The sequence below is a fragment of the Populus alba genome, chromosome 11 (genome assembly GCF_005239225.2).
Source record: "Populus alba chromosome 11, ASM523922v2, whole genome shotgun sequence".
Taxonomy (NCBI): Eukaryota; Viridiplantae; Streptophyta; class Magnoliopsida; order Malpighiales; family Salicaceae; genus Populus; species Populus alba.
This window is the reverse complement of record NC_133294.1, coordinates 17,080,629-17,104,867: the sequence shown is the minus strand read 5'-3', so window position 1 is coordinate 17,104,867 and position 24,239 is coordinate 17,080,629. Positions and strand designations below refer to the sequence as shown.

The following is a 24,239-nucleotide window of genomic DNA, read 5'->3' as shown; positions in this document are numbered from 1 at the left end:
GGGCTGAATGATATGTATTCTGCTGTCCGTGGACAAATCCTGTTGAATGCAGCCACTCCTTAAACATCAGAAAAAAATATATTCACTCCTGATTATAAGAGGAAAAAACAACAAACTCACTGAAGCCAATGATAGCCCCATTCATGCCATGAATGTGAAAAGGAACACAAGGATCACAGAGAACAGACAATCCACACGGCTACAAAACAACAAGGGCAAATCTTTGTTTTGCTCAGCTGTGAGGGAGATACACATACGGTTGACCGTTGCTATTACATCATTGGATTTCTACCAGGACATAAATTTCATGGTAGAGAAATCAAACCATCAAATCAACACAAACGGTTTGCATTCAATAACACCAGCAACACAATCAAACCCAACAAGGCAGCAAGCAGACATCAGACCTTTCCTCAGTTCACAGAAGAGGAATACAATCAAATAAGAGCATTACTTGGTAAAAATCAGTTATGTGAAAATGTAACAGGTAAACACAATTCTAAATGTTATAAATCATGGATCATTGATAGCAGTGCCAGTGATCATATATCATCTTCTTCTCATTTACTATCTCAAACACCACGTCATGATACTGTTCATTTACCTGATGGATCACATATAAAAACCTTATCAGTTGGTAATGCACGAGTTAACCATCACTTGTACATCAAGAATGTCCTCCATATACCATCCTTTCAAGTTAATCTTCTCTCAGTCAGTAAACTCACCCGTGACTTAAATTGTATCATCACTTTCCATCCTAACTTCTGTATCTTGCAGGACCTGAACACGATGAAGATGATTGGCCTGGGGAAGGAGCATAACGACTTGTACTATCTATCTAAGCACACTGCTATCAAGCCACCATAAAAAATTCAAGCCAACACCATTTCCACCATCCCAGATTTATGGCACTGTCGCTTAGGATGAACCCAAAGTTGGAACAAGAACGGTCACAATTCCTTTTCTTGTGTCCATTAATTCTCCATAGTATGGTTGCTTGATATTATATATGATAAGAGTGACAGTTATGATCTGTATGTTCGTGTTGATGCATATGAATTAGGTACCCTTTTTCTGCTCAGTAACTACTTCATAGGATTGTCTTTACAAATATTGATTTATGAGAGCTTTCCTATATATGCTTTCACTGCACGAAAGAAACCATAGATATTGGTACGTTTTAGGTGCCAAAAAGGGCTACCCTTTGCCATAAGTATTGTCATATTTCCTTTGGAAAATGGGGTGGTTTTTACTATAGAGTTAATCTTTATTCTTTTCACCTCATATAGCTGATGATAGAAATCTTGAGTTCCAGAAACTAAAGTTTAAGTATAGGAGAAACAGATTCCAGATGGTAGAGTTGAGTAAAAAGATCAATATTTTTCATTAATTTCGAATGCCTATATATAGGCTTACATAGAACTTAGAATGGATTGAAACTCTCAACAAACTTGAGAGATTATTGAAATTGAAATAACAAACTTAGCAGAAAGTTCATGCTGCAAATCCTGAAGAAGCTAAACGATTACATAAAATTCAAATAATATAACTGCACATAACTCTATCTCTCTCAAGGCATAATCTCATAATTCTAACACTCCTCCTTGAGACTTTGCCTTGACAAACCAGTTTCATCCTTAGAAATCTCTAAGCCTTGATCTAGGAAGAGCTTTTAGTCATTATATCAACAAGTTGAACATCTATTGGACAATAGTGTAGCTTTATAAGCAGATTCTTCTCAGCTTCTCTTATAGAATGAAATTTCACATTGATGTGCTTGGTTCTGCCATGTTGAATCGGATTTAGAGCAATAGCAATAGTAGATTTGTTGTCACAATAAAGCTTAGTTGGTGAGCTTTGTTCTTGACCCAAATCAGCAAGCAACTTGTTCAACCAAATTGCTTGATTTGCAGTAGCTGTTATAGAGATATACTCTGTAACAACCTGACTTTTCAAGCCAAAACAATAGTAAATTTTTTTATTTTATTTTATTTTATTTATTTTTGCACTTGACACACTTGCTATTTCCTTTGTAGCAACCTGCTATTTTATGTTTGCATGATTAGAAGTTTGCATTTAAAATATACATGCATGGTCATGAGTTTTGTACTTTTATCCTACAAATAGTCATCACGAATTTAATCTAAAAGGATCTAATAATAGTTATACATTCAGTACATTGATTCATATAAAAATATATTATGATTTAGAATGCAACTACATGATTCTTTGCAAAACTAGGTTCCATGTATCGGGTTTCCTGGGCACCTTGTTGGTATGACGTCCCTACTGCAGTACAAAACATTTACAAGAATGCAATTAGTTAATAATAATAATAATAATAATAATAATAATAATAATAATAATACCAATAAGAAAATGGTCTGGCAGTTTAATGAAGCATTAACATTATCTTATGTTTGAAGCGTGACATTTGTAGTTCCTTCATGTTCTTGGTATACACAACTTGCAGTACATATACATGCACCAATTCTTACAATCAACTATAATCTTAAATTCAGCCATTTTTTTTAGACATCATTTGTCATGGTTAACTGTTCACTCACCCTAGCCATCCCCTTCGAAATGGCATCAACCAAAACTAATCAACCGTTTGTCCCGGTCATCCCTTCGAATGCCATTAGACGAAGCTAATCATTCATTTATTCCAGTTATCTATTTGGATGCTATTAGCCGAAGCTAATTATTTATTTGTCCCGATCATCCTTTCGGATGCCATTAGCCAAAACTAATCAACCGTTTGTCCCGGTCATCCCTTCTGATTCCATTAGCTGAAGCTAATCATTCATTTATTCCGGTCATCCATTCGGATGCTATTAGTCGAAGCTAATCAATTGTTTATCCCGGTCATCCCTTCGGATGCCATTAGCTGAAGTTAATCAATCATTTGTCAACATTTAAGCATTTGGCAATATGATATCTGAATTAACACAATACGACAATGATAAGGTATTTCATTGTTCAAGGTCATCTCTTCAGATGCCATTAGTCGAAGCTAATAAACCATTTGTCAACATTTAAGCATTTGGCAATCTGATATCTGAATTAACACAATACGACAATGATAAGGTATTTCATTGTTCAAGGTCATCTTTTCAGATGCCATTAGTCGAAGCTAATCAACCATTTGTCAACATTTAAGCATTTGGCAATTTGATATCTGAATTAACACAATACGACAATGATAAGGTATTTCATTGTTCAAGGTCATCTTTTCAGATGCCATTAGTCGAAGCTAATCAACCATTTGTCAACATTTAAGCATTTGGCAATCTGATATTTGAATTAACACAATACAGTAACATTCATGGTAAAGTATTTTTATTATTCAACATTATTTAAAAGGAAGGTGAAAGTCACCTACCTGCAGTAGAAGCTCTACTCGTGCTTCCCTGTTGCTGCTGTTGCACCACACCGGTGGCCCTTCTGCAGTCACAGACTCATCTCATAAATTTTCCTCATTTAAGGATATGTTTTATAATAATCATATCAATAGCTAATAAATCTTTCTTTCAATCATTTCTTTCTTTATATCTTATGTTTTTCTCATTACACCCATTAATGTTGTAATAGTTCGACTCGATCAATGTAAAAAGTTCTAACATATCCTCTTTATTTAAGGGTAATTTTTTTTTTTTTTTCAAAAATTCTACAGAGTTTCGTTTGCATTTAGGACATCCCAAGTTATCGACTACTATCAGTTTACTCAATCAACCCACCATCACAAGGTCCCATAATTTCGTACCTTATATCAAACCTCATAATTCAACACAATATATATATATATATATATATATATATATATATATATATATATATATATATATCTTACGAGTAAGATCAATATGAACATAGTCCAAACATCATATCATAAAATTTAAAAGAAAAGGAATACTAACATGCAAAGAAAGTATTTACAACATAATAAGTGTCCCTAAATGTTTCAAAAGGGTTAATTACAAGATAACTAAAATACTAAATGCTAAGCTGAACTTTTTGAAATACATCAAGGTTTACACAAAAGTATACTACATAACACGTTAATTCCCTTTTGTTTAAGTTAAATGTTTACATAAGCTTCATAAAGTAGAGTCCTAAACTAATGATCTTCCTGGATGTTTGATGGACCTGTTACATAAATAAACATACCATTATGTTGATAAAGAATATATGTATGCTCATGTAATGAATACGAACGAAGTATTAACTTTCTATCGAATCCATGAGAATTCTAACAAGGAACTTATATTTTTTTGGTAAATCTTTTAAACCCAATTAACAATTATTTGTATATTCTCAGTTGAATAATCTTATTTACTTGCATACATTGGGTGACCTTGCAAAGTGTAATCTTGTAAATCACATCCCGGCAATCCTATCACGGATGCCATTAGCCGAAGCTAATCTTGTAATTCACATCTCGGCAATCCTATCACGGATGCCATTAGCCGAAGTCAATCTTGTATTTACGCTAGATTTTATTTACATTGAACACGACATTTACTATAATTGCATACACCAGAAAAATTTTAAATTATATAAATGCAAATAGGAGGAAAATCACGCACCTACTTTGCCTGTCTCGCGACCTCCCCTTACAGAAGATCCAATCCTGGTTGCTCCTCCTGAATCACAAGGAAGTTTTTTTTTTTGTTATGATTCCTTCAAGCCGATATTATAGAGAATTCATATTTATCCATTATTCATATGTTACTTTCTATGCATGTTCATTTCCTCATAATAACATACATATATATCTCATATATATATTCAGAGTTAGTATCTCAACGTGTAAGCGTTTGTATGACTCAATTCTTTTATATTCTTATTTATAGTATTCACGTGAAAGTCTATTGTTAATGTCCAATTTCCAAGTGTCACTGTCTAACTTTGAACTGTCACTGTCTAACTTTGAATTGTCACTGTCCAATTTCCAACTTTCACTGTCTGAATTTGAACTGTCACTGTCCGAACACTCATCAGGTTTTTAACTATATCTAAAGTTCTAAAACTCTATTTTAAGTGAGATTTATCTCGTTAGAAAGCTAAGACATGAGGCTACCGATTATCTGAGGAAGGTGAACCCAGTTCTGCCTCTAAGATGGTCAAAATTGCTCATCAACTAATCAGTCTTGCTACCCTACATAATCAGTCACGACTTAGTTTCAGTTGGTAACCCATAACTGGAGTTCTACATCTCCAAATTGAGCAAGACCAGTTTCCTTGGTTAGCTAACATTCAAATCTACATTTTTTATCAGGAATCCAATCCTAATTCCCTCATCCTTCTATTCAAAATCTCATCGGAAGTCAGGAGACAAGTCTGTCCAGAGTTGTCTTCCCCTTCCCTTCACACAATACTTTCTTAAACTACATGCCACACACACAAATTAACTTAATCTCAACAATAAATACTTTTTCCCCAATTTATGTCTAAGAACCCTAACCTATGATTCAATATCAAAGCATCAATTCTTTATCGAATTTAAAAAATGATATATATATATTTCTTAAATCATGTTTAGAATACCTTACCCGGTACAAATTAGATCTTGATCTTTCAACCAGTTGAAGATTTTCAACTCCCTCATTTCTTTTTTTTCTTGTTCAATTTCTTAGTAAATCATTTGAATCTCAAGTGGTTATCCCATCTATAAGATCTAAAATCCTGAATGGTTCTTGAAATGTTATATGTTTCTCTCTTGATTTCTCAAAAATGGGGTATAAAAATCTCTATCCTCTCTCCTTATGGTTCCTACCGATTTTGTTTTGGTGAGGAGAGAGTGTTTATACTCTATATTTTCCCTTATTTGCATTTAGGCTCCCTTTTTCCCTAAAGTGTATTATTATTATTATTTCTTTTTTTCTCTTCAATTAAATCCAACCCTCAACAGTACCGAGTTCATTATACTATCTCGAATTATTTCACCCAGAAATTCATATTCAAAAATTTTTGAATTTCTATTTTTTTATTTAACCATATGCATGAATTTCTTCACGTTTATTTATTTATTTTTTTCTTGGGGTTTACATTCTCCCCTCCTAATAGAAATGTTGTCCTCAAAATTTGAGTAATGTACCTGAATTTGTAAACAAGTCGGGGAATTTTCGTCTCATTTCTGATTCTGTCTCCCATGTCTCTTCCTTGATTTGTGAGCTTTGCCATAAGACTCTGATGATGGGAACTTTCTTATTACGAAGTTCTTTCTCGCCCTAATCGAGTATCTTTATCGGTCTTACCTCAAGTGTTAAGTCTTCTTTTACCTCCACTGGCACTTGAGGTAACACTCTCGAAGGGTCTACATCGACTTTTCGCAGTAAAGAAACATGGAATACATTGTGAACCTTGGCCAACTGTGAGGGAAAGTTTATTTCATATGCTACAAGTCTGATACATTTTTGGATTTCAAATGGTCCAATGAACCTCGAGGCTAACTTTCCCTTCATACCAAATCTCAGCATGTGCTTCCATGGTGCTACCTTCAGAAATACTTTATCTCCAGGACAAAATTCAAGTGGTCTTCTTTGAATATCTGCATACTTCTTCTGCCTATCCTGAGCCGCCTTCATTCGATCCTTAATAATCCGTACTTTTTTAGTAGTGATTTGCACTAATTCTGCCCCATACAGCTTTTTGTCCCCAACTTCTTCCAAACACAAGGGTGTCCTACACTTTCTGCCATAAAGAGCTTCAAATGGGGCCATTCTTATTGTTGTCTGATAACTGTTGTTATACGTGAATTCTACTAGTGATAGGTGCTCCTCCCAGTTTCCACCAAATTCCAAAGCATATGCCCTCAATAAATCTTCTAAGATCTAAATAACTCTCTCAGATTGGCCATCAGTTTGTGGATGAAAGGCAGTACTGATACTCAAATTTGTTCCCAAAGCATGTTGTATGCTCGGCCAGAGATGTGAAGTAAATCTTGGGTCTCCGTCTGAAACAATTGATGTTGGGACTCCATGAAGCCTTACAACTTCGTTCACAATAAATTCTTAGCCAACTTGCCAACTGGAATCTGTCATTCTTTACTGTAGGAAAAGGGCAGACTTAGTTAGTCGATCCACAATGACCCAAATTGCATCATTTCCCCTCTTTCCTCTGGGTAGTCTCGACACAAAGTCCATTGTGATCATCTCCCACTTCCACTCAAGGACTGGTAATGGTTGTAGTAGCCCTGCCAGTTTTCGGTGTTCTACTTTTACTTGTTAGCAAATACTATATTTTGCCACATAACTAGCCACTTCTTTTCTCATATTTAGCCACCAGTAGTACTGTTTCAGATCCTGGTACATCTTAGTACTACCTGGATGTACAGTGAATTTAGACTCGTGAGCCTCTCGTAGTAACTTTTGTTTAAGGGCTTTGTTGTCAGGCATATACATACGTCGCCCCAAGACATCACTAATCCATCATCACCCATTCAAAAAAAGAGTTTCACCCCCCGATTCCAGTTTGATTCTTACTTTTAACACCTCATCATCAAGTTGTTGTGCCTCTAATATTTGCTCTCGATATCCTAACTTCACTTTAGTTGAGCCCATTAAGGATCCTTTCTGACTAAACACTTAATATTGCTCCCAATCTCTTTAGTCCAATCATGGTTTCCTCATAAAGGGATAGCAAACTAACAAGACCATTAAAGATGCTACGAGAAGCTCGAAATGTTTTTAAATTATATGTACTGACATTTATGGACCAGTTAATACGATATGCTTAAATGAACAAAGATATTGTACCTCATTTATTGATGATTATTCTAATAGATTTATGCATCTTTGTCTTTTATTGAATAAAGCCGAAGCATTAGATGTTTTTAAGACCTATAAGGTTAAGGTGGGAAAAAACAAATACCATAAAGATTTGTTAAGGTCAAATAGAGATGGAGAGTTATTATGATAGATACATAAAAAAAGAATAAATATAAGGTTCGTTTGCAAAAGTGCCTTAAAAGAGATGGCATTATCGCACAATATACAATGTCTGACACATCACAATAGGATAATGTAGTTGAAAGAAGGAACCATACCCTTATAGACATGGTAAGGAACATGAATAGTAACTTTTAAATCTACCATTATCTTATGAGAGTTTAGAATTAAAGATTGTTGTGTATAATTTTAAAATAGGGTTTCACCCTAATGTTGTGTCTAAAACACCTTTTGAATTATGAAATAGATGGAAGCCTAATTTAAATCATACAAATGTATATGGTTGTCTTGTTGAGGTAAGGATTAATAATCTCAACTATAGAAATTAAGATCCAAGAACAACTAGTGAATATTCATTGGTTATATAGCGAACTTTAAAGTCCTAAAGGATATATGTTTTATTTTTTCTTCTCAAAAATACATGGATAGTTAAGGAAAAAATGCTAAATTTCTCGAGGATCTTAATTTCAATAAGAGTGATTTTCTAAAATGATTAGAATTTAAGGAAACACAATATTTTAAATGAGTTGCATAAAGATAAAAGAAAAATTGATTATTGTTCAAAAAAAATTAATTTAGATAAAGAAAATGAGTTGGAACAAGAACGGTCCAGCAATTCCTTTTCAAGAGAGCCATTTGATGCCCTTGCATTCTACATGAGAATGAGAACAGTACAGAGAACTCAATTGTGATTGAAACAGAACAAAGACAATAACTTTGAAGATCAGAACGCCCTTTTCTCACTAATATTTTTTGTTTATGAAAATGTTTCTGAAAATAGTAAGTTTTTATGGGAAATTCTGCGCAAAAACAAGTAGTAATTTAAGTGCAACGACTCGAATATACAGATCATATCTAATACATCCTTTTCTCTTCCTGGAGTATTGCAGCGCAATGAAACGATTCATACTTGTGACGGTACTTTTTCTACCTTCACAAAACCCTTGAGTTCATACACAGATTGAAATGTACATCAACAGGTGTATATATAGACTTACAAAGTTTTCCTTGTATAATGGCATCTGGCCTCTCCATGGCTATGAGACTGTTCGCCAATAATGTCCTGTACCCTTGGAGAGAGAGAATTGTAGGAAATATGTAAATATTTTGATTCAATAATTTGTGTTTTGGAAAGTAAGAAGTAATTGGAAACTAGAGTTTTAAAAAATAAATAAATTATATTTATAAGAATATTGATCCCAATGCAAGTGTCAAAGTACTCTGAAAGCAAAGCTAAGTTTTATATAAAGAATTTGTTTTTGTCAATTTGTCATGTGATATGTATAAATGAAATTCATTGTCATTTCCAAGTTGACCTAGGCTCAATTTTTCTTCATTTTAAAGTGTGAAAGAAATAAAAATAGTAATAATAATAAAAAAATAATAAATTAGATTTCTATTTTTTTGTTAATTAAGGGTATTATAGTACAATAAATATATTAGTAATTACATAATAATTTAAAGGGTAAAAAATAAAATAAAACTCTATAGCACTTACACTCATCTGTCAAATGATTAAAACCCACATCAAATACCAAGAAGGATAGGAAGCTCAAGGAGAAGGTTTTGATTTACAGCCAAAAATCTTTATTTATTTATTTTTACCAATTTGAGGTACATGTTTTCTATCCATATATTTTAATTGAGTTTTTTTATGCATTTTAGGGTTATTGAGAAAGGTTTAGGAATTATATTTCTTATGATATTATGTTTTTAATTACTTTTAAGGACATGGTATAATACTAATGGTGTCATAGATTAATAGGAAGTCATTACAAGTGATTTTACATGTTTTTAGTAGATTAATTTGAAGTAATAATGAAATTAAGAGATTTGAAAAAAAAATAAAATTTTAGAGTGTCGGATTATGGTCTTCCAATGATTGTTTTGGTTGGAATTTAATACCTAATTATAATATGTTGTAAGTTCTTTGATTTGAAGGGTCACTTGCCCAAATCAAACTTGTGGATTAAAAATTATGATAGTCAAATGCAAGTCAATTGGAATATTTTTTTTTAATTAAAGAGTGCAATTCTCCTTGAATATTTTATAACCCTAAAAATTGTTGTTTCTATTGAACATGTTGCTAAGGAAATTTAGAGTGCTTCTAATATTTTTTTTGAGTATTTTTTTAAAAAGTATTTTTTATTAGTGAAATTTTAGTTAGTTAATAACTAAAATTTATTTTGAAGAGTGATGAATAACTTTTATAATTAAGTTTAAAAACATTTTAATAGACTACTATTAATTTCTTTTCATGTAGAATTTGAATAAGTTGAAAAGTATTTCATAAGAACTTGATTTGTATATGAATTAATTTATTTACTAAATAAATTATTTTGAAAAAAATAGTTGCACTTAATAATTTTTGACACCTCCACTTTAATTATACTTATAATATTGTTTTAGTTGAAATAAAAATATTTATTATCCTTTTCTAATAGATTGTATAATGTTATTAAATTTGAACCATAATAGTGATATGTTTTATATAATTATTTTTGGTATTTAATTATTTAAAAATAAGATATTGTTTTAAAGTAAAATAGGGGGTTGTAATACATGGTTCTAGTATTGGGTGATTTTTGGTATTTAATTATTAAAAATTGATATTTTATAAGAAAAATAGTTGGTTGTAATAACATGGTTCTAGTATTGGGTGATTTTTTCATGGGAATTATAGGGTCATTTAAGCAAGTGATGTAATTAATTTTTTTTTTTATTAAATTAGGAATTAGAAACAAGCTCATATATCATATTGGATATCAGTGAGCATATAATTTATAATGATTGTTATTGTTAGGAGTGCTTGGTTGTCTCTAAGACTAATATTTGATTTGTGTAACACACAAGTAATATTTCATCACTTTTGGTTAATTATTTTAAGTTAGAAAATATATATTTATGTACAAAATGAGTTTTTCAAATAATTATTGTTTTGTAAATTAGGTGAATCATGCATGTAAATGATTTTGTAAATAATGTTAAGTATTTTATAAAAATATGTTTATGATTGCAAAAGTTCTTTGAATATATTTTAAGCTATATTTATTTGTACTGTGATATCGTGATCACACAAATTAATTATCATAGTTTAAACAAATAAGATATATATAAAGCAAACAAATGATCGATCCCAAGAGAAAGATCTAGTTTGGGTCTTTATGCTAAATGATTCAAAGTTAGGGGGTTGAGATTATCTAAGCTATATTAGGGTAAACAAAATAAAGTAATCAAACTAAGTTAAATAAACCAAAAACTTATTATGAGAAAAACATTTCAAGTAAATGTCCAACGACATAAATAAAAATTGATTATTGAAACGATTCGTTAATTTATATTCTGAATATTTATCTTTTTTTAATATTAATCAATTAACCAATCCACAATATAACTAACCTAACCATTAAACAACCATTGCGTCCGCACTAGCAAATTTAATTCAACCAACAGCCTTAAGATCTAGATAGGTTGAGAAAATCTAGACAACATAACTGTCTGCAATCTATGTTCAAATTTAAATTAAATGTTTTTCCTAAAATTAAATAGGCATAGATCTTTCATAATATATTAAACTTAGTCGGCTTCACAAGTTAAATATCACAACTCCAATTTTTTTGATAGAAAACTTAGCAATAGATTGGTTAGCAAATAATAACTTAGAGTCCGTTTTAATCATATCAAACTAAACAATCATAGAAAAAAAAGCATAGAAAAAACATTCATACTCATCATATAAACTGGAAAAGAAAAGATAAAAATAGATCTCATAGTTTTTTTAAAATATGAAGGCTTCTGCATCCTTTCAACAAAGAAAAAATAACGTAGTCTTGTATTACTATAAAGAAATCTAAGGAAAAAGAAAGGATGAAAACATAATTTTGAGTGTAGGAAAAAAAGATGAGAGTTTATTTTCTTTTTTTTAGCCACCTCCGTCTCTCTCTCCTCTCTCTCTCTCTCTCTCTCTCTCATCTCTCTCTCTCTCTCTCTCTCTCTCTCTCTCTCTCTCTCTCTCTCTCTCTCTCTCTCTTTATATGATAGGAAACCATAAATCCTCACATTCCTAGTAGTCCGTTTGTATCCTAAATAATAATAAAAATTCATTTCGAACATAGACATTCTTTATTTAAGTAATACAATAACTACTTTCTTATAAAGAAGGAAAAACAATCTTGCCATAAAATCTTCAAGCTTTGACTTTGGAATTCATTGAAGTTTAATTTGCTCAAATAAAAACCTTTTTCATATGAAAAAATACATTGTTCATGTTGGTTTCAATGTTTAAGACTTATTTCTTCACAAAACTTGGTTTTGTTAATAGAATTTATAGGTTGTCTTAGAAATATCATATCTCTCATATGAGCTTCTTTCTTTTTTTTTGGTGAAATTTGGTAGGTTGATAGGTCTTTAAGTAAAAAAAAAAAAAATTGAGATTACATCAAATAGACTTCTCTAACTCAAGATATTCAAGTCAGAATGATCTAAGGTCAAAATTAGCAAAATGAGAGACTTGTTTTTTTGAAGGTTGTGATTTCAAAGCTCTTTTTTTTTCTTTTTGCCATATATATATAAAAAGGTATGGAATGTTACTTTCTAAATTATAATAGAATTCACTTCATTTCGACCAATACAACTCAAAGTTCTAGCTTAAAAAAATATCGGATCAATGCCAAATATATCAATATTCGAACATTGGCTGGAACAGAGTCTGAATTTTTATAAGTAAATTACTCATTTTTTTAATCTTACATCCAAAAGTAACGTTCAAAACATAAAACAAATAACATCCAAGATATTTTATATATATAAATATGGACAAAAAATACTATAAATATTTCGACATGTAGTATAAAACATGGGCAAAATATTATAATATTTTCAAACATGGGGTAAATTTAGATAAAATTATCGGAATAATATAGTAGTATTAATTTTATTAAGTTTTGAACATATTTGATCTAGTTAAAGCAAATGAGTTGTTATAGTATGTGCTCACCTCTTATTTAATTTAGAAAAGGCTTTAGAATGTCATCTAGTTGTTTTGGAAGTTTATAGTTCATTTCTAGACTTTAATAGTTAAAATAATTAAATCAATTTATTATCTTTGATTCACTACATTTTGTTTTTTATTTGACTTTAAAGTTACATTTATATTAGACTTGATTAATTTAATGATTCCAATGTATTTTCTTTTAATTGAAATATTATTTTAAATATAATTTTTATTTTTGTAGTTCAAATTTCTTTCATGCACATTGAAATAATTTCATGAGTTTGGTTTGAGGCGTGATATTAAGTCTCTCTATATTTTTATGGGAAACAAATTCTACATAACTAAATTTTGGTAAAGACTAGAATTCTTTGATCAAACCGTGTCAATCAACAATAAAACAGTTGGTTTCTATGGTGTTAGGTTTAAATAAAATGAAAAAACTAGTACAGGCGAGGCTTTTTTTTTTTGAAAAAAAAAAAATTTAGGCACCACTAGAAAAGGAAATCATTGATGTTTTTTGAAAAGCCACTGGGGTACGCTGGTAGTGTTTTCTTTCAAGCTATGTCATTGATGTAGTAGACTATTTTTTTTTAATACAAACTTATTTTAATGCGTATACCTTTTAATTCAATCATTGAATTTAGGTTAAACTTTTGTGCCTTTATGTATTAATTATAAGGTAAAAATTTTTATCAATCCAAATGTGGGAAAGGCTTTCAAATAAATCTAAGAAATTATTGTTTTGGGATTTGCAATATTTACGTAGTTGATTTTTTAAAAAAATTCTCCTTAGTTTTTAAACTATTTTATTATTTTTTTCAGTTTTGTTTAAGATGTTTTTTCTAGTATTAAATAGGATTTTTATCTTGTATTTTAGAAGATTACTTGAAGAGAAATATTCCAATTTAATAAAATTTGAATGAAAGTTTTATATACTGTTTGATGGAAATGAAAGTACACAAAAAAACAACAAAAAAATAAAAATACAAATATGGCTAAAACAAAATTCAATAAAAAATCCTAATTTATAATTTTATAACTGGAATATTTTTTTTCAAATAATCTATCACTTTTTTGCAATCCTTCAATAAACCTAAAACTTAACCTAAACTAACAATAAAATCAGAAAAATAAAGGAAAATAATAAAGTAATAAAGAAAACTAGGAAAACATCTTAAATAAAGATATTAAAAAAAAATTAATCTAAATAGAAAAAAAATCTAATAAATGAACTAAGAAAAATATAAAAATTTCCTAAATAGTAATTTTTTTGGCCCCTTTTTGAACCTATGATTGGTATGAAACTTTTTACCCTCAAAATCTTTTTACCAAAGTTATAGCATATCTAATCCCATGGAAATTGTAAGTTATACTAATTAATATTAAAGTTGTGTATTTGAAAAAAACCAACTCCTTCATTAGTCTTATTTGATTAGAAAAAACTCGTAAACGAGTTTTAAATTGCTTCTTATTTTAATCTTATTGCATGTTCAAATTATACCTCTGAGCACCTTCGACTTCTTTATTTTGAGTATATATTAATTTTAATACATCAATTAAAGTTTTTTTCATCTTAAAATTTTGTATATATAAAAAAACAATTAATTGAACAAATAATTTTTTTTTGCTTTAATACTCAAGTGATCTCAAATTTTTTTAATTAATATATATATTATATATATATATCAAGAAAGCCCAAAAGTCTTCATATCCAAAAATTTGAACCCTCAGATTTTCAATTTCTTCCCATTAAAAATCTAAATTGAACTTTTAAAACTAATTTTCATTGCAATTAAGCCCTTAATTAAATACCAATTTAAACCTTGAAAATTTCCAAATGAGTTATAACATCTAATTTTTGATTTTTTCCTCCCAAATTGAATTATTTGTTAATAGGGCCTTCATGAATTCAAAATTGAAACTGTCAAATTTTTTAAACTTTGGATATTTTGATTCTCCCCCAACTAATTTGTTGGTAATTTTCTGGATATTTTTCATGTTCTTTCCCATTGCATTGTATATTTTTTTTCATTTTTAAAATTTTTTTTTGTATGTTTATGTGAGGTCCAAAATAAATAACAACACATGCTATGCTCAAAACTCAATACAGATTTAGAAAAAAATAGAGTGCAACAAAATACAATAAATTAAGAAAGCAAGAGAAATCTTACAATATTAAAAAAACCTCCTAAGATCATGAAGCAAAAAAGAGAATCAACAAGCCATACCACAAGAAAACACGAAAAAAAAAAAGTTAGAAAAGCACATAGCTTAGAATTTGTCAGACCCAAACACATGGAAGATCAAATCCTTCCTTAATTTTTTTGTGGACACTGACAACTCTAATTATTTATCAAGAACCCATAATCAGTTTCTAAAAAAACTCAGAAAACAAAAACGATCCAGAGTGAAAAAAAAAAATAACAAAAGAAAAATAAATTATATATATATATGATCACCTAACCAAAACTTATGAATAATAATAATAGCATAAACAATGTACAATAATGTCATCATTAGTGATCATAATTGATAGGTTAAGAATTAAGTGTAAATAGAACATAGAAGATGCCCACAAATTAATTAAATTATTAATTTAGGTTATATTGATCCTTTTAATTATAAATTTACTATCATCATAAAGTAGAATTATTTAAAGATTATATAGATACAACATATATTAACAAAGAACTAAAGCTGATCTTATTCTAGTATTTTTTTTAATATATCTTTAAGGGGAAGAAAAGAAAGGAGTTTTTAGAGCTTCATTGAGCAATTATAGATCAAACACAAGAACAATTTGAAACCTCCTGAAAAACGAGTTATTTCCAACATGGGTAGACTGACGTGGGAGTTTTTTATCCAGCGCATCATCTTATAATAATGGACGTAAATTTTAATTCTAGAAGCCATAATCTCAGTATAGAAATTACTATTTTGAAAATGTCATAACTTTTTTTTCAAGTTGATTTAATTTTTTTTTCTTATTTACTAGACTTTGAAGGTTGAAAAAGAGTAAGTCATTTAAAGACCTACCAAACTTATACGAATGATTCCAAAATAACTACTTCCGTCACGCAACTTCTCTGGAGACTTGTCTGAAGGCCATATCCATTCTCCACAAAGCAAAATTTAACACTTTCCAAACGCCAAGATCCAGTTACCCATCATGGAATCTGAAAAACTGTTCCTGCTTTTTTCTCTTTTAATGCTCCATTTGTCATCTTGTACATCCCTAGACTCCTTGACGAACCAAACCATTAAAGAAGGCGACGTTGATCTATCTCCGAATTGAAATAATTTTTGCAATGGGATTTTTCAGTCAGGTAGTTCTAGCAATAGATATCTTGGAATTTGGTACCATAAAGAACCAGAACAAACTGTGGTGTGGGTTGCAAACAGGAACGATCCAATCATTGGTTCCTCTGGATTTCTCTTTATAAACCAATATGGAAACCTCGTTCTCTATGGTAACGTTGACCAAAAGCTTCTAGTGTGGTCTGCCAATGTTTCAGTGGAAGAAAATGATACTTGTGAAGCTCAACTCTTGGATTCTGGGAATTTTATATTGATCAGGAAAAGAAGCAGAAAGATTGTATGGCAAAGCTTCGATTATCCAACGAACATCCTGCTTCCTGGAATGAAACTGGGGCTGGATCGAAAATTAGGAATTGATCGGTTCCTAACATCATATATATCAGCTGATGACCCTGGGATTGGAGACTTTTCAGTTAGGATCAACCCTAATGGCTCACCGCAAATCTTTGTCTATAATTGTACAAAGCCAATTGATAGATCTCCTCCTTGGCCATGGAGAAGTCAGATGGGCTTATACAAAAGCACTTTTGTAAATGATCCAGATGAAATATACTTGGTCTACACAGTTCCTGATGATTCTTACCTGCTAAGAATAATAGTGGATCATCCAGGACATGTTTGAAGACCAAAAAGGCCGAAGACATCTTGTTCAACTCCCAAGTGAACATTGACAAGAAAAAACCAAATTGTATTGTGTCAAGATTTGCATGGAACACATGTTTTGAGTTCTTGATCTAATGGTAAAAGGGGCTTGTTTCTTTCCACCCCACCAGAGTTCAAATCTCACCGTGCATACCTGTCACTCCTGCGGTGCTTTACATGTCCACTGGGTTTGCAGGATGTTCAGTGAGCTGTGAGATTAGTTGTGGTGTACGCAAGCTAGCCGAACATCCATGTAAATAAAAAAAAAATCTGCATGGAACACATGTTTTTTGTTTTAATTGCAATTAATAATCACATTGACATGGGTATGAACGAGTCCTTTTTTTTTACTAGCCGTCCATTATTTGGTATTTTGGATCCTACCGTTAAGTGGGATCCACTTGTTTGAATAGGTCGATATCATTACTTGTCAGTTTTCATGGTCCCTGCCAAAAGGGGGAAAAAAACCCGAATCCTAGAAAAAGAATTAAGTATGTTTAATTTTTTATATTAATATATTTAAATTATGAAAAAATACCTAAATACCTAAGTTTTAGTCTATGGAAGCTGGCTTGAATTGAAACCGAAACCAGAAAGTTTGCTAACAAGTGTCTATAGTGGCTAGCCACCATCTGTTACTAGACCATGTTTAGGATGTCGCTTAAATTGGACGACGATGGAGTTGGCTGCGATAGTCAAGTTTTTGTATAATTGTATAATTGTAATGGTGAGAATATATAGCTGTCCCTTTTATGAAAGCTCAGGTAATAATAGTTGCTTAAATAAGTGTGTTATCCCCACCTAAAAAAGGCAAATCTGTGATATGAAAACGAAAGAATTTTTTTAAAGCATATTTATTAGATGCAACCTACTCGTTCGACTTAAAAAAAAAAATATTTAAAATGTTATTTTAGTAAAAAATTCAGGTTTTTTTTTTTATTAAAATAAGGTCTGAGAATGATAATGATTAATTTTTAAAATGTTTTTTGTTTGAAAATATATTAAAATAATATTTTTTTTATTTTTTAAAAATTATTTTTAATATCAACATACCAAAACAATTTATACACATTAAAAAAAAATTAAATTTAAAAAAAAAACGTTTCAACTACTTACCCAAAACAACTACTCTTGCAGCATTCAACCTCGAGTTTGGAAGTTTGGTGGATTATGGAGTTTGATGTGCAAGCTGAGCTTTCTTACAACATATTATGGTCAAGGGGGCCCATTTGATCGGTTTTAATAATCCTAACACTCAAAGCCGGCATTGTTGACTTGGGAGGTTCTTACTGAGCCAGGCTTGATAGTCCTTTGCATTCCTTGCTTTTCAAACTTGAGATTAATGTTAAATACTGTTGTATAATCATAGATTTTGGTATACCTCACTAGCTGTTGTGATTTACAGTTTTTGTGTATCAATGCATCTTCTTTTGATAACTAGTTTGGAATATCCATTTTTTAATTTATAGTTCATACAATAGGCCCATAGGCCCAAGATGCTAAATTACATTAAAACACTCTCCAATTTAACACAAACTATCGAATGATTAAAAAGAATCGACAATTTATTACAAAATATTAGATTGGCTGAATGATCAAGAAAGAGTCAAAAGCTCCTAATCTTGGCAGGACAAAAGAAGAAATTAAGGGCAACAATTATACCTTTCCATTTAAATCAGTGGTGTTATCTTCAGTGCTTAATTTCCCAGCTTCTTCTTCAAAATTACATGGCTTTGCCCGTACTTCATCATTATCCGGCATACTTTCATCCCACCATTGATTCATCTCCTTCATGCTGTCCTCTTCTTCAGCCACTGTTATTCGCCATAAATTCCAAAACCCAACAGCTCTAATCATCTTAGAGAACCACAAAATTATCTCTGTTTATATCACATCAGAAAGGAAGGACTCAATGGGTGTTTTGGCGCCAATTTGATAACAGGAAGTAATTTAGTTAGGTTAGGTGGGCCTATGAGGGAGGTTTGAGAATTAATGGGCTTTCATGGTCTTACATGGTATGCAATGGAAAAGTTAAGTGAAAGTGATTCCTTCTCTTTTGTTAATGGGCTTTCCTAGGCACTTCAAAATTTCTCAAAAAAGAAAAGAGAGAAAAAAAAAGACAAATATCACAAATAAAAAAAATCATATGATTTTCAAGTTCCAATTACAAACTAAATATGTGACCCGTGATCCGTTATATTTTAGATGAAAAAAATTAAGAAAAAAAATTCAGTCAACACAAGCATGTTTTAAAAAAAAAAAATTAATGTCAAATAAAAAAAATTAATATCAAATAATAAAAAAAAGCAAAAAAAAAAAATGATGTCAAACCATGCTAACTCATAAGTTTGTAACTTGAATCATTTGACCAGAAATAATAAATCTGAAAAACTTTAAAATTTAATTTTTAACTAATTAAATGTTGAAAGAGAAAAAAAAATTATAAAATAAAAATCAAGACATAACCCATTTAGATTTGTTAATAGTTACAATTATACTAAAGTGATAGATATAAGAATGAGAGAAAAAACACATCTATGTTATCCACTCAAAATAATAAAAATATCTCTTTTTTTTTAAATTATATTTTCAATTTTCATTTTTTCTATCACATATATCTTTTTTTTATTTTGTAAGTACGAATGATAACAGCTTTATTACTATAATTTTTTTAAATAAGCTTTTTTTTTTAATAATCAAATTTCTAAGAAGAAACCGAAAGATAAGCAAGCTTGGATTCAATAACATGCTAAGGAAAAACTGGGAATGCTTTGTTAGTTTGATGTATCATAATTTTTTGTTTGGGATGAAATCATATCATGGGCCTAATGTCCTTTAACACCCATGTAAGTAAAGGCTTTAAGCTAGCAGTCCAAGCTGCTGGGTTTGGTAAGAGTTTCTGTTCCCCCGTCCTTTTGACATTCTCTCTGTCATTTCAAGAATGTCTTGCCACAGGGTTGAAGCTAAACCTTCCATCAACAAGAAGCTGTTTCAAACTTGTGAGTATTTTCCTGTACTCTTGCCTATATCATTGCAAGATTCTATGTTGTTTGTTGCTGCCTTTTCAACTTCCTCTAGAAATTTTGAAACAACTTTCGTTTTATTTTTTCAATGCTAATGAACATGGTTCTTGGATGCTACAGATGTTCCTATTTTGCCATTATGATTTTTTTGACCTGATCATGCATGTAGTGGTGGTGAAGGAAAAATACCCTGAAAATGAATGAAGCCCAGAGAAGGTTTTTGCTGTTTTTGGCTTTTATTTGGTTGTTTCTAGCATCATTCTTCCTTTTGTCTTCCTCATTTGTATTTCTCTGTGTCTGTCCCTCATCATCATATACTAATTGCCATTTATCTTGGACCTTTGTGAGTCATATCGATGCCTAGATACAACCTGCATCTCACTCTTGGTTTCGTGATCAGAATTAGAAGTTGATTGAAACTAGGACAAGACAAATAAAGTATTTAGGTAGTTAATAGTAGTTAAACGTTCTCCTTGGTTGTCTGAAATATTCCATGATTAAAATTAGTTTCGAGATTCTCAATTGCTCCAATAGTTTTGCTTCCTTTCCTCATTCATGGGAAGGGGTTAGAGAATCCATAATTGTCGGTCTGTTGAGTTTGAACTTTGTATTTTAGTAATCAGGTTTGAAAGTAGCCCAAGTTTAGCAGTCCTCTTAAATTAACATCTAGAGTTTCATCTTTATTCTGTCGACCTTGAATGAAAAATTTGATTATGGGGCAAGTATTTTATTGAGTTTATGCACTACACTTGGCTTGCACGACGAACTTATGTAATATCCAAGCTGCAAAATGATGAAATGTCAGTTGCTTTGCTCCCACTAGGATCATCCATGGAGTGTCTTTCTTCGCTTTCTTTTGCTTAGCTTTCACCACTTTCTAACTTCAAGACCTCAACTGCCACTGACTTCTTAACCTGTCAGCCAGATTCTCAGAGACAAATAGCAGTGAAGCTATTGTTTCGACAAATGGCACATTTGCTTTTGGCTTCTTTAGTCCCTGGAATTCTATCCCGAAACCATTTATCTGGGATATAATTATGGTTTAAACAATGTTCCCGATCAAAACAGTTGTGGGGTGGCCAACCAGGGACTCCCCTCTCACTGATTTATCTGGGGCAGTCACCTTAGTAGCATAAACGGAAGCATTGTCATTTCTTCAGAACTCAATAAGAACATTTGTCTTGTCTTCCAACCCATCCACAACCTCAAAACAATCCAATCTTTACAGCTCCTGCAGCACAGGTCCAAAACATCTTGTTGTCAAAGATATGGCAGTGATGATATTTTTCAAACAACTATATCTGGCACCAGGCCATGAAAGCTAGGATGGGACCTAACAACTGGCCCAGAATTGGTTCTTGACTTCCGTGGAAAAGTCTTCAAGATTGCTTGCTCCATCTGCAGGACTCGTATACCTTATGAAATTGGATATCAAGGGTGCTTCACAGGTACATCTTCAGCAGAGGATCAGATATAGTATATCGAAGCGGGCCATGGGATGGTGTCATGTGGGTATGGTCTCAGGTTGGGAGGGGGTCTTCAAATGAAAGGTTCTCCAGATATTTCATGTCTATATTTCATCTATAACTCAAATTACCATATACTGTTAGCTTTTGACAACAAGCGATAATAATATGATATCGTGGTTCCTTGTTGACCAGTTCTGGCAATGCTTAATGACTTCACATGGAACAATAAAAAATCCAATGAGATGGTTTCTAATGTTCTCTTTGTTGAGAGATCAAAGATCATAGTCTCCTACTTAGAATAGGAGATACGTATATTAGCTTCCCTATTGTAATTTTGTTTCCTACTTAGAATAGGAGATACGTATATTAGCTTTCTATTGTAATTATATTTCCTACTAAGAATAGGAGATCTGCAGAATTCTTCTTTCCTATTGTAAAGCAATAGCCTTGTATTATGTGATACAGTATCAATAATAAATCACTGCATTGAATTCTATCTCTTCTCTGTTAATTTACACTCTTTGCAGAAAGATCTTTGTGATGCATATTCAAGATGTGGTACAAATGGTATTTGTAATGAAAACCAGGTGCCCATTTGCCATTGCCCAACTGGGTTTGTGCCAAAGGTGACAGAGGAATGGTATTCAATGGATTGGTCAGCGGATGTGTGCCAAGAAACCACTGAATTGTAGCACAAATGAGGGATTTATTGAGGTTTCCAAAACTTGAAGTTGCAGATAATTCATATGCTATGCAGTCTAGTACAACTAATCAGGAGAAACTGTGCAGATGCCTGTCTGAGGAACTGCTCATGCGTTGCTTTATGCCACAACTGAACTTATGATTGCGTGATGTGGTTTGGGGACTTGTTGGATGTTAGAGAATTCAATGACGGAGGGGATGAAATGTATTGTTCGGATGGCTGCTTCTGACCTTGGTATGTTCTGTTCTTAACACAAAGCAGAACTTTGCATAAACTTTGCATTCACTCATTGCAAGCTTAGATACTAAAATCACAATGTAAGATACATCATTCTTTCTTTATGCATTGCTTTGGTACTAAAATCACAATGTTAAGATATAGCATTCTTTCTTTATGCATGCTTTGGTTACTTTTATTTCGTTTCTTGCTGGTCCTATGTGGGTGTATGCTCCATGATTTAACATGGGCAAAAGAAAATTTATTAAAGTTGTTTTTGGGTGCCCACACAGAATCAACTTTGATGATATATTCCCTTTTTCTTTCTGAACACAGGCATTAAAACCTTTACCATCCTGAAATTTAGTATTTATAGGTCACTTTGCTCTGAGACAGTACAAAGTATTTTGTCAGTCGGTGTATTTTTAACATGCCTTCCCAGTTTGGGAAGACAACCTCTCATGTGAACGATGATATGAAAGCTTTTGCTGGCTCTACAAACTAGGTTCCTCTTTGAATGCGAAAGAATGAGAACTACAGGTACACTAGATAGCTGGTCCTCTGTTTATAGAACAAGACCTTAAAACTAAGATTTGTAAGATAGTCTCTTGCAATGACTAAGTGGTTTAGTCATTAGAAGCACAAATTGATTTCAAAAACAAATTGATGATCTTATTTCTACTTGTGGATGCATCTAGAAAGCAGTGCAATGGACAAAGTGACACTGATCATATTCTGGGCCTCAACAATTTTAGCGGTTCTTCTGTTTTGGTTTTAGTTGCCTTGTACGTTTTATGGAAGAGGAAGTCTGGCAGAAAAGATAGGTAAATATTCAACTACTTTTCTGTGTTAGATAAACATTTTTTTTTCTCATCTTAGTTACATTTTTGTTATCAGATGAATGAATAGTTTAACAGTAACTAGACATAATAAGAAAATGATTTGTGATGATTAACAGGACTTTAATTGTGTTGCTTCGATGTTCCACCTGCCTTTGGTAATCTAGTGTTTTTTTTTTTTTCTTTTCTATCCATAATAGATGTTTGATTTGCACTGTTATGTGTGGAATAACTTTTATTTTTTTAACCGTACAAAGAAAAAGAAGTCATGGATAAATTAATCAACCTTCTTAGAGATCATAGGAGATTAATTTGATTTTGAAGGTGAACTCCTATGATTGTTTAAAGTTCTATAGTAGAATTCTGATGAAAACTAGTTGTAAGCTCTCTCGTAGCAAGATAAGCTAATTTTCTCCATCTTTTTCCAATAATCCTTTGCTTTATATTATTTAGTCTAATAATTTTTTAAAACCAATTTAAAAATCCCCACTAATGGATTTATAGATGATATAGTCCATCGGCATTTTATAGAGAATTGAAAAATATTTACTAGAAATGCCACAATCATCGACGTCTTCACAGACGGATGAAGTGCGTTTGCATTTTACCGAGAGCTAAATTTTTTTTACTGGATATGGCACTATCACCGACATAATAAATCCATCGGTATATTTCCAGCGGGAATTTTTTTTTTTTGCGCACATTTCCGTTCTGCAAAACATCACAATTTTTTTTTTACCGGACAAGAGTTAACGATGGAATGTGGGATTACCGATGAAAGGCATGCCGACAGACACTTTCCGTCAATGATTTAGTCGGTAAAAAATTTACCAATGAAGTATGAATCTCACACCGACGGATTCGATCCGTCGATAAAACTATGAAATCTTGTAGTGTATAATACATGCTAATATACATTTTAAGATAAGTGGATATGGTTACATAAATTAAGTATAGAAAAAAATAGGTATATTAAATGTATCATATCAAAATAGGTATATCAAATGTTTCTATTAGCAGGTGGAGCTTGTTGAGTGTTCTTGCTTCTTCAGTTTTGGTCTGTATGCCTTGCTTTGTTTCG

The 24,239-nt window shown here is 31.4% G+C and overlaps 1 long non-coding RNA gene across 1 annotated transcript in view; it reads left to right on the top strand.

Annotated features, from left to right (window-relative positions):
- Nucleotides 1-21,896, top strand: part of LOC140956172 (uncharacterized) — a 51,394-nt gene extending 29,498 nt beyond the window's left edge. Inside the window, exon 2 of the long non-coding RNA XR_012171258.1 lies at nucleotides 21,643-21,896. This is a non-coding gene — a long non-coding RNA (uncharacterized lncRNA). The remainder of the gene's footprint in view (nucleotides 1-21,642) is intronic.
- The last annotated feature ends 2,343 nt before the right edge of the window (nucleotides 21,897-24,239 follow it).